At 31.0% G+C, this 11,418-nt stretch overlaps 1 protein-coding gene across 1 annotated transcript in view; it reads right to left on the bottom strand.

Moving 5' to 3' along the window:
• Nucleotides 1-11,418, bottom strand: part of LOC105622165 (serine/threonine-protein kinase SIK3-like) — a 223,143-nt gene that overhangs the window by 96,443 nt on the left and 115,282 nt on the right. The gene's annotated exons all lie outside the window — the stretch shown is intronic.

Below are 11,418 nucleotides of genomic sequence, written 5' to 3'. Positions count from 1 at the left end.
CACCAAATACAGAGCATGACCTTGGACGTCAAAATCACCGTTCTTGAAGCGTTGAAACCACTCACGACACGTTCTTTCACTAATAGCGGCCTCACCATAAGTATTTGAGAGCATTCGATGAGCTTCAGCCGCAGATTTCTTCATATTGAAGCAAAAAATTAAAACCTCCCGCAAATGACGAGAATTTGGCTCGTAAACTGATATTTTCAATCGAGAATAATTTTATGATGCAGACACAAATCGACTAATGTTTCTATGGGGTTATGTTGACAGATGCCCAAGTTTATTGTATGACGTCCATGATCTATTTATTTCAACCACCACTTACCGCTAAAACCATCTATAGGAAAATGGCGGAAGCAAAGTTGTACATCTAATACATTAATATGTTTACATATCTAACGATCAAACCGATTTGTAATTGTAATTGTATACTCGCATTATCGTGTATTGTAATGTAGATAATCTCACCAAGTTAACTTTTTTTCTATGTATTTGAATTTAACGATAATTACTGAAGAGGACTAATCGTCAAAAACATTATAAGTACTAGTTTAATATTAATAAAATGTATGATTCACAACATCTTGCGTCGACTATTAAAAGTTTTTTATTAATCATTGATGTTCGGTATCCCTATAATTCACGGCGTCTGGTTATATCGCCTAATCACATCGACGAAAAATCGATCTATCCACGAGTCGTCGATCGCTAAACGACGCGTGCATTACGCGTAATCGATTGGAAAAGATCATATCATCATGGCCACTCTAACTGTCTAGTTGACTGCACGTGTCTTGTCTCGTGGAAAGGTATCGCGCTACCGCTGAGATCCTTTCCGTATCCGCTGTGAAAACACATTCGCCCGCGCTCGAGGCATATTTAATAAAAGTTTGGAAAGCAGAGAAGATATCATTTTCTCGACCAAGTGCCCTCGAAGCATTAATACCGCGGAAAACGCTTGGATGGTGATCGCATGGCCGCGCCATTACGAGTTCATCGCGCGCGCAGCAAGATCGCCAACAATTGATTTATTTAAAATTAATTGCATCATCTTATTTTAATCTCTATTTTTCATTCATTTTCGCAAAGTCGCACGGTCCTATTTCAGGTCTTATCTTATGGAATTATTTCCTTGACCTAAAATCGAATCAATGAATACATTGATTCAAACAGAGGCATTGCGTTTGTAGGTTTGTAGATAAGTGTTTTGAAACCTTAACAGAGTACGTTTGAGTCGTGATCGATAAGGCATTGATCCACAGCTATAGTTAATGAGACGTCTCTCCATGCCACTTTCTTAAATTTTAATTCTCGTAAAATGAAATCTTCTGGAGCTCGAACATAAGCTATTCATTTTTCAATAATCGTACTTTAATACTTTTATGCACAGAATAATAAGAGATAAATCAGTTGATGTAAAGAAAACGCGATAATTATTCAGATTAATGGATATTGTGCCGATAATCTTGATTGTCAAAGTCGTGACCCTAAGTGACCTCCAAAAGGTTTTAGATGGCGACCACTGTTCGTTCAAAAATTATTAACAAATAAAGTTTAAAAAATGTCTTATTTCTAACGTATACAATATTAAAAATTACCCTACACCCTTCCTGTCTACAGGCATTCGACTTTCCAAGTGAAACAAAGACTCCCCCCCCTCCCCCTCCTGCTTAAAAGTGATCGACTTTCCACGCAAAGTGAGGCCCACTCCATTTCCCCTCCAGGGGCGATCGATTTTCTCCTGGACAGAGGAGAAAGTGGGGTAAATTTCGTTTCGCTTGGAAAGTCTACGCCTTGAGGCAGAAAAGGGAGATAGGGTGGAATCCACTTGGTGATGTGGAAAATCATACGCCCCTGAACAGGGGAGAGATGGAATGAACGTCCCTTCGCATGAGAAGTTGAATGTCCGTCAATATATAGCAGAAATAAGACATTATTTTTTAAATTTTATTTGTTAGTAACTTTTGAACGAACAGTAACCGTTGCCTAAAATTTTTTGAAAATCACTTAGAGTCATGACCTTGATAATATATGTCAAGATCAAGATCAGCGCAGTATCCGTTAATTCGAATAATTAAAAAAAACACATAGTTGCATATTATGTATGCAAATCACAAAATGCATAATTTTTTTAATAAGCAATTATGTATTTTCTTTATACTAACTGATTTATCTCATTATTCTGTGTATAAAAATATTAAAATATGATTATAAAAAATTTTTTCGATAATTTTTCAATAGCTCTACTTCATTCATTTTAATATTTTTACAAGCAGAATAATTTAAAAAATCAAATTACATAAAAACTATAAATTCCGTTTAAAAAATTTTAGATAACTTAGACCTTAAAGGCATTCTTCTCAAAAACAACTAAGATCATCATCTTCTTTCCTCTGTAACTGAGGAACTTTTTTAAGTGGAAAATTTTTGTTTTAAATATAAGAATTTTGAGATATTCTGGATTAAAATAGACCTGTATGTACTTAATAAGAATATTATAATTATATTATAATTTACAAATTTGATTAAAAATTCTTATATATATATTATATATATACTATATTGTTATTGAATAATATTCTTATTAAGTAATAAATTTCAAAAACATTATCATATTGTTATTAAGAGTGCTCACCAATATTCATTATCAGTACTAAATAGTTCACGTTATATATGAACAGTATTAGTAGTAACTATGAGAATGCAGCTTAAAACATAAAATACAAAATGCAAATTTCAATGTTTAAATTTCTATTTAAATAAAATATTTTTATCCAATCAAATATAATACGATACAAAAATAATATGATATATTTTTTTAATAAATATAAAGATAATAGAAAAGTAACGATAAAAGTAATTTCTGAATTCATTACTATTATTGCAAAAATGCCATAACATTAATGTTACCATTACGATAAAAATAACGATAGTAATAGCATTACCAGTAATGTTATCCTGTGAGAAATGAATCATCAATTAGATGTAGAATCGAAGATGTCAAATTGGTACCAAATTTATCGTATCGATGTCTCGCTGATTCCCAATTCTGATAATTAGTTAAGAATCACGGGTACATTATCCAAATTTATGGATGTGCATATGTACACTTATGCGTATATGACTGATAAAAAATCGAGACTGATAATAAAAAAACTGACAATAAAACACAAACTATGAATTTATATATTCAAATTTATTTAGTCCCTTCAAAATAATCCCCTTTTAATACATTTATACTAATGTTTCTTCCAATTTTCGAAGTATTTTTCAATCAATTTTAGGTATAGCCTTCAGAACGCGCAGCGAATTCTCTTTTTTTCATTCGATTCAATTCGCATCAATCGATTCAAAACAATGTTCACAAAGTAATAATTTCAGCCGAAGAAACAGAAAGTCACACGATGTCATGTACCAGCCGATTATAAGTGAAATGTTCATGGAATTTTTGGCCAAAATCACGAACAAGATAAAATCTAGCGTTTTTACAACAATGCAAAATGCGTCTTACGCCCAAATTGTTTTTCAAAATCAACTGGAATAAACTAAATAATATTCCAACACGTTCAATCTCGAATTGTCAATCATATTAGTAATCACTAAATCTTTGATTTGTTTAATGTATTGCTCATTTGTTGAAATGAAAGATCCTTCAGAATGATCTTCGTTTAATATGTTCTTTGAACATTTTATATCATTCAAAAATCCTTATTCTTGACACTTATCATCGAAACATTTCCGCAACACAAAGTTTCATTCCGGAAACAGAATTTTATACAAATTCTTTACTCAACAAAAATCGACATGCTAAAAATTATTAGCAATTTATTTGTAGATTAAGAAAGGTAATGTGAAATTTTTGGCAAAAAATAGAAACAATCCTAGTAATAAAAAAAAATATGTTTCTTCAATATATTCGAAACGCACAGCTTAAATGACCCAATCCCGATACTTTTTAATTATATAATAGTAATACACTGTATTGTCTACGCATGAGTGCGCGTGTGCACGAGGCAAGAGATATGTATATATACGTACATAATTTTGACAAAAATTAGCCATCGTTCATATTTAATCCTTCAATACAAGGATATTCTATTCCATTCTATTCCATTCTAAATTACATTCTATTTCAAATTACAAATAAACATTTTTATTTTAATTATACTTTTGTACACATTTCATTATGATGCTTTGAAAGTATATCCTCATTCGAATAGCAAAGAATAGTTTTACAAACTATCTCATTTTCATTTATATTTTTAGAAATCTTGTAAAATTGAATATTACACTGTTCAATTATTATCCGGCTACTTACTATTAACATCTACTATTAATATTAATATCTTATGGTCCGTCAAGGACCATAGTCGGGGTTTTCCAGAAAGAGACACTGTGAGTATATTCCGAATACTGGAGTGGGTATATTCCGCTTACTTGCACTAAGCAAAAAAAAATTAACTCAATATGTTTATATATTATAACATTCGTAATGTAAAATAACTTATCTATTACTGATAATCTTTAACGTTATATTTCTTATTACTCACATATTACTGTTTATTCTTTCTATAAGACGTGAGAATATGAACGCTCAGTAAGAGATGTGAGCGACATATTACAATTCATCGCTCAATGTGAGCGCTCACGGTCTTAAAAAAAATAATAAAGAGTAATAAATAAAAAATATAATATTAAAGATTATCTATAATAGATAAGTTATTCTATATTACGAATACTATATATAATAAAAAAAATATATATATAACTATATATAATAAAAAAACATATTAAATGGATAATTAATTTTTGCTCAGTGAGCAATCCAGTCATACTGAATATACCCAGTATAACAATTATCATTTCATCTTTGTTTAACATTTGGCAAACAAAGATATAATGATTTACTGTATTAAATTATATCACCTATGTATCTTACATCACACGTATCAACACGTTGCGCAAATTTCAATATTAGAGTCAATGACATCGAAAAAGAAGAATTAATCTTATTATTAAAGCTTGGATTAAAGTTCTGAGATCACGTCAACCATAGTTAACTCTTCCTATTGCTCCTCATCATCGCGGCGCTGTTGCTCTCCACATTGCACGTCACTTTATTATGACATATGTTGACATAAAATCTTAAATATCTCGTAAACTATTACTTCTTTTAGTTAAATTATCGTAACTTAATACTTTTATAAACAGAATAATAAGATAAAACAATTAGTGTTACCGTTAAGAAAGATACCGTAATTTGCATTTTAACAAGGAGTGAAACTCTAAGGCAATTGTTCCCCCTCGCAATTTTAAAATTCCCTCATCGACTTCCAGCAAAAAAATATTAAGATCTAATTGGCAAAGAAAACCTAATGAACCACTATATCTTTGAATTATACCTCTCAACAGAAAAGATCCGCTCTTTTGTCCAGAATAATTCTCTGCTGTCATTGTTTGATGCTTTTCCGTGCCACAGAGTACGACCATAGAGAAAGCAAATTTTCTGCTTTCCAAACCAGCGCCCCAATCGACGCACTATCAGCGCTTGTGAGAGTAAACATGTGTTAAAGCAGAAAAACTGCTAGTTTTCCAGTAAAGATGTCTAGTTCATGAAGATTTCTTTTTATTGGATAATAAATCAAAAAGTAAAAAAAAAGATTCGGTATACGAAATAAAGTAGAAAAAAATAATGATTGAATATCATAAATTATTTAATAATGTCAAGAGAGACATTTCATAAGAATTTATCTATTGGAATGACTTTTATTTCTTTTATTCTGAACAAAAAATTAAATTATCAATATCCAGTGATTAATACTCAATCGGCGCTAGCAATCGGCAAGAACTAAACATTTGTTCCGATGAATTCACTCGCACCGATGACACGCGCGGAATCTGAATCTATTTTTATTATGCGCGGTCTCATAAGATATCATGTATATATTTTTGATGCTGATTGGCGCTGATTATTGAAAAGCAGGAAATCTGTTTTCTCTGTATTCGTACTTTTACTCAAGCTGTCAGAGAGAGAGAAAAAGAGAGAGAGAGAAAAAGAGAGAGAGTGCTTAATTTTTCACTGCTTTATCAACAAGAATATTTTGTTTTAAATTGGCCAATTAGCGATGAATCCCTCTTGCTAGTCACACAGGCTTCTAAATATGTATGTGGAACTGGGCCCGTGACGGATTTCACTCATGCTATCTAAAAATCGAAAGGAACCCCATATTTTAATATTAAATGCTCTTGACTAGTCGCGGCGACCATGTTGGAATCGTGACATCAGAAGCGAGGAATGACAACTTATGATACATGCTACTTTTAAATAAAGATAATTTGGATGGAACGAAATGACGAGATCACTTTAAAACACTTGTAAAAATCGATGAAAATTTCTTCTTTTCCTCGCTTGATAATCAGTAAATGGTCATAAAAGGCGTAAAGTGAGCCTGCATTCGGACAGAAACACACGATCCGAGCTGTTGAAAGATATTAAAATATACACTTTTATATATAAAATTCGAGATAAGATTCAAGATAACTTTTCATCGATAATTACGACTTTGATAAATATACGAGACAAGTCACATTTTCACAATTAAATAATAACGAAATGGCATGTAACATAAATTTCATCATCAAAACGTCACTTTTTCACGCCTATAAGTTCGGCCATTTATCATGGTGTGGCGCTGTAACAAGCACGAGCCCATGTCCGTATGCTCGCCTGCGGCACGCTAAGAATGAACAAGATAGCGAGTGCCTTCTCACACTAGTCGCTTGTTTCAAATGACCAAAAATGCTTTCTGGGCGATCTCGGCCGCTCAGCGGCCCTATACATCAATAAGGGGCGAGGAGCATTCTAAATAAAATATAAGTTTAATAAATTGTAGTAATAATGTATTCTTTCCATTAATCCAGAATAATATAAATCATGCATTAAAACGCAACAGTTTACGAGATATTTAATTGTTTACGATTTTTCATGCGCGTTATATAGTATACTCCTCCTTCTCACTCGAAAGCAAGAATAGTTCAGTAGAAGTAGAATTTTATCGGAAAAAAATTATAAACCAACATTTCTTTTCACGAAAATCTCGAAAGGCCATCAGAATATGTTTGAGACACAAGACTTGTGAAGAAAACATGCGAAAAAAATTGAATAGTTTGCAAAAAAGCAAGTTTTTCGCTTATAAAACGATAAATATTAATTGTATGGAAAAAAATTCGGTATAAAAAATATTCAAAGTAACTACAAAATAAGACATGGAACATTAAAATCGATCTATTAATTCAGTAAAAAAAAAACAAAAGGCCTTTTTTCACTCGCTCTCTGTTCATTGAGATTTTAACGCAAAATTTTGAAATTCTCGTAAAATGTAGCCCTTATAATGACGAACAAATCTAGCTCTGAACAAGCCTGAAATATTCATTAGTTTTTACAAAAAGCCATTTGTTCACTAAAAACCTGTCTGCGAAAAACTTAATTTTTTCATTTTTAAGTCGCACAATTTACAAGGGTGATTTTTCTTCTTCAAGAGTTACACTATCACGTACACTTAATAACATTAAAAAGCAATTATCAAAAAATTAATGATTTATGAGTTATTTAACATTTTGTGACATAATAAAGTAACGTATCTTATAAACTATTAGTTTCTTTTTTTTATATCTCTACCTTAAAATAATAATTTTTAATTATTATAATTAATATAATGATATGATATTATACAAAACTTAATATAATAATATACAAAACAATTAAAGAAGAATCATATTGTGTAAAAAATTCAAATGATTCCATTTTAAAAAATAAATCTTCAAATGTTAATCTTCAATTGTCCCCAATCTCTTCACCCATAAAATAATTGTTTTCACTATGATGTCCCCTTTTGTATTGAACCCTTTTGTATAAACTATTTTTTCATATATCTTCAAGGTACGCTAAAAATTAAATAATTGATTATTTTATATGTTTATATTTTTGATACTTCTCGATTTTCAAAGAATAATCGAAATTATTACCCCTTAAATTCTAATTTGGTAAATAAATTGCTATAATTGATATGTATATTTATATGTATATTTATATTAAATGTAATATAAATGTAACACATAAATTATTTAAACACTTTTTGAATGAAATTTTTAATTCCTTATTAATTACTCGATTATTAGATTCAACAATTATTTAGTGTGGAGATTAAATACCGAGATGATTTCGATTTCAGCAATTGTATACCAGTTATCATGTACGCCTTTATTTTTATAAACTCGCGACGCTAAAAATTGTTAACAATGCCGACATATATCAGAAAGAAAGGGGCCGATTTTTACTTTATATATTCTGTATATAATATAAATGTTACATAGATATGCAATGTCAAAAGTTTCAAAACAGCTAATTTTCCTGGAAAGTATTGGTTTATTAGAAAAATGTTTCAAATAAAAGTCGTAGGGCTTAAAAATCTGTTAGATGGTGATATTTATTTGAATTTTTGATTAGGAATGCACCAGATATCTGAGAAGTCCATTATCTAGTCATATCCGACCGAATAGCCAAATCTTAGTATTCGTCAGTATCTAGCTGAAATTTTATATTGAAAATTCGCGTCATTGATATAGAATTCTATTCATTTTTATTATTTTTCCCTTGCTTTTCTTTTTTCTCTTTTGTTTAAGTTGAACGCCGAATATCCGAAAAATATCCGGTATCTAGCCGGATAAATGCTCTATCGAATATCCGATCGGATATCGGATATCCGGCCAGATATCACTTTCTTTCCGAACGATTCCTGATATTCGTTTCCATTCCATTTTACTATCCGGTACATCTCTATTTTTGATAATCTAAAAAGCGTCATCAAAGTCAACAAAAGAATCAAATAAAAACTACTTTTTATTGCATATTTTTGTGAATGATGTCGAGAGCTTTACAGAACACTACAACAACAATTTTTTGTTATGTAATATAACGATGCTCCCCCATCATTCCCAGCTGACTAGCCGATTCCATATAGAAGGCTTGTAACGAACGCCGTTCCGAAAATATCTGAATCGCGCCGAATATCGCCGAACATACTATCGCGCGAAAACTGATTTCTCGTGCCTCGTAGAGGAAAGCCAGCTGCCAAAAAAAACTGAAAAATAACAATGCCGACGTAAAATAAAAAACACGACGTAAAAAGGCCTACTCAGATTCTTTTCCAGAGCACTCCGAATCCAGATTCTAACAACATTAAATAGTAAGAAAAGAGGATAAAGTGTACTCTGCCTCCGTTGAGTGTTCTCAGCAGTCGGCGAATCAGTTTGACTCGTATCCTGCACCGGAGAGAAGAATAGAACAGAGCATTCTCTATCTCGACCGAACGTTCTCGGTTACCGGTGGAAGCTTTCTTCCAGTTTCAGCAAGAAAACAGAGATGAAATGTTTTCCGTCTCTACCGAACATTCTCAGTAGCCGTTGTCGTATATTCTTAATGCAAGAACAACTTAACCGCTGTATTCTGCACATCCGCACATATTCACGTTATGACGCACTCATATTTCGGATCGAATCCGCGCGCCCATTATAAAATCGCTACGCGAATCAAAGCCCTTTGACAACGGGCTCGATCGCGCGTGTACACGTACGCACGCACGCACGCACAAACATGCGATTATACTGTATCATACACATTATATTTATGATTACTTATTTTAGAATACTAAATAAATTATTTTCTGTATCATTGCTAAACCTGATGTTATATTTTGTTAACATTTGCCTCTCTCTGTCACGAATCAAATCTTATTCCCAAAATCTTCCGATGAGCGATTAACAATTGTTTCAAATACATATATAATAATAAAGCATGAAAATTATAGTACCGCTGACATTAGCTTTATTAAAGTAACGGACTAATTGTTAAAGCCTTAAATGTTATTCAAGATCATATTCAGAGATATATGATATCAAAGTGAAGGTTATTAGAGTGTGTCTTCCAACAAGTGATTCGGTGCGACGCAGGGATGTTATCTTTGTTTAACATTGACAAACAATAAGGATGTGATCCATTGTGTCACACTGCGTTACTTGTATCGCTTGTTGGAAGGCATATGGAGGTTCATTTTCATTTTTACACTAAAAATAAAAACGATGGGACTAGCCTCCAATTGCTTTGATATATAGTGAACTAAACAACATTTAAAATATTTTAGTCGAACATCTTGGATAAAGCCAGCGGTATTATTACTATCAAGTTTCATAACTCAAGATGTATTTTATTATAGTGTTTTGGAAAGCTCTTGACGTTAACTATAAGAATATGCAATAAAAAGTAGGAGTTTTCATTTCAGATTTTTATTGATCTTGATCACACTTTTCAAGTCATCTAAAGTTCAAATAAATACCATCATCTGATCATTTTTTAAACTCTACAATTTTTATCTGAAACTTCTTCAATAATCAATCATTTTCTAAAGGTAATTAACCGTTACGGAACTTTTGACAAGCACTGTATAAATACTTTGTCTTAGTACAAATATTTTTATTCAATTCATTCCAAAAGCATTTTCTCTAGGAATGATCAAAGTAAGAAAAAATCCTTTAAATCAAAATAACAATATTTCTTCTAAATATTTTAAATGATGTAATCAAAAAAGCAAGAACAATTTTCATTTAATTGAAGATGCAGGATACGTACATGTACAGTGTAAGATTTTGAAGTAGTTCAAATTTTTACACTATACATATACAGTGTGTCCGGTAAAAAGCGTAACAACGCTTAAGGATTTCTGAGATTTTTTTCATTTTAAAACGAAATATTAATACCAAAATGTCGAAGGTATAACGATTTTTTAATTATTTTTTTATAACTATTTATAATATTTAAAATTAACAAATCATATCGTTTAAAGCTTGCGCGTTTAAGTGTTGTTGATATTTACCTATAATATCTGAATGCGCGAACTTTAAACAATTTGCTAACTTTAAATGCTTATAATTTAAAAACTATTATAGCCTCGACATTCTGATATTCGGATTTTTCTCAAAATAATCTCAGAAATCTACTCTTAAATATTATGGTCTTCACTGGACACTTTATATATATTTCAAGATCAAAATTACTAAAAAATTATTTTTGTAAATAATATTATCTTATTATTATTATCATTTCTTATCTTTTTCATGAAATATAAGCGATGGTCAATTTTTGAAAAATCATTATTTTAAACCATATATTTTTTTTAATTTATTAAAATAACATTGTCAAACTAGAATTATATTAAAACATTTTTTGAAGTTTCGCATTGTACAAAATTGAATGTATACTTTTCGAATGTGCTTTTAATAAAATATTACACACACACACACACACACACACACACACACACACACACACACACACACACACACACACACACACACACACAC

The sequence above is a fragment of the Atta cephalotes genome (assembly GCF_000143395.1).
Source record: "Atta cephalotes unplaced genomic scaffold scaffold00002, whole genome shotgun sequence".
Taxonomy (NCBI): domain Eukaryota; kingdom Metazoa; phylum Arthropoda; class Insecta; order Hymenoptera; family Formicidae; genus Atta; species Atta cephalotes.
This window is presented reverse-complemented; position numbering and strand designations above follow the sequence as displayed.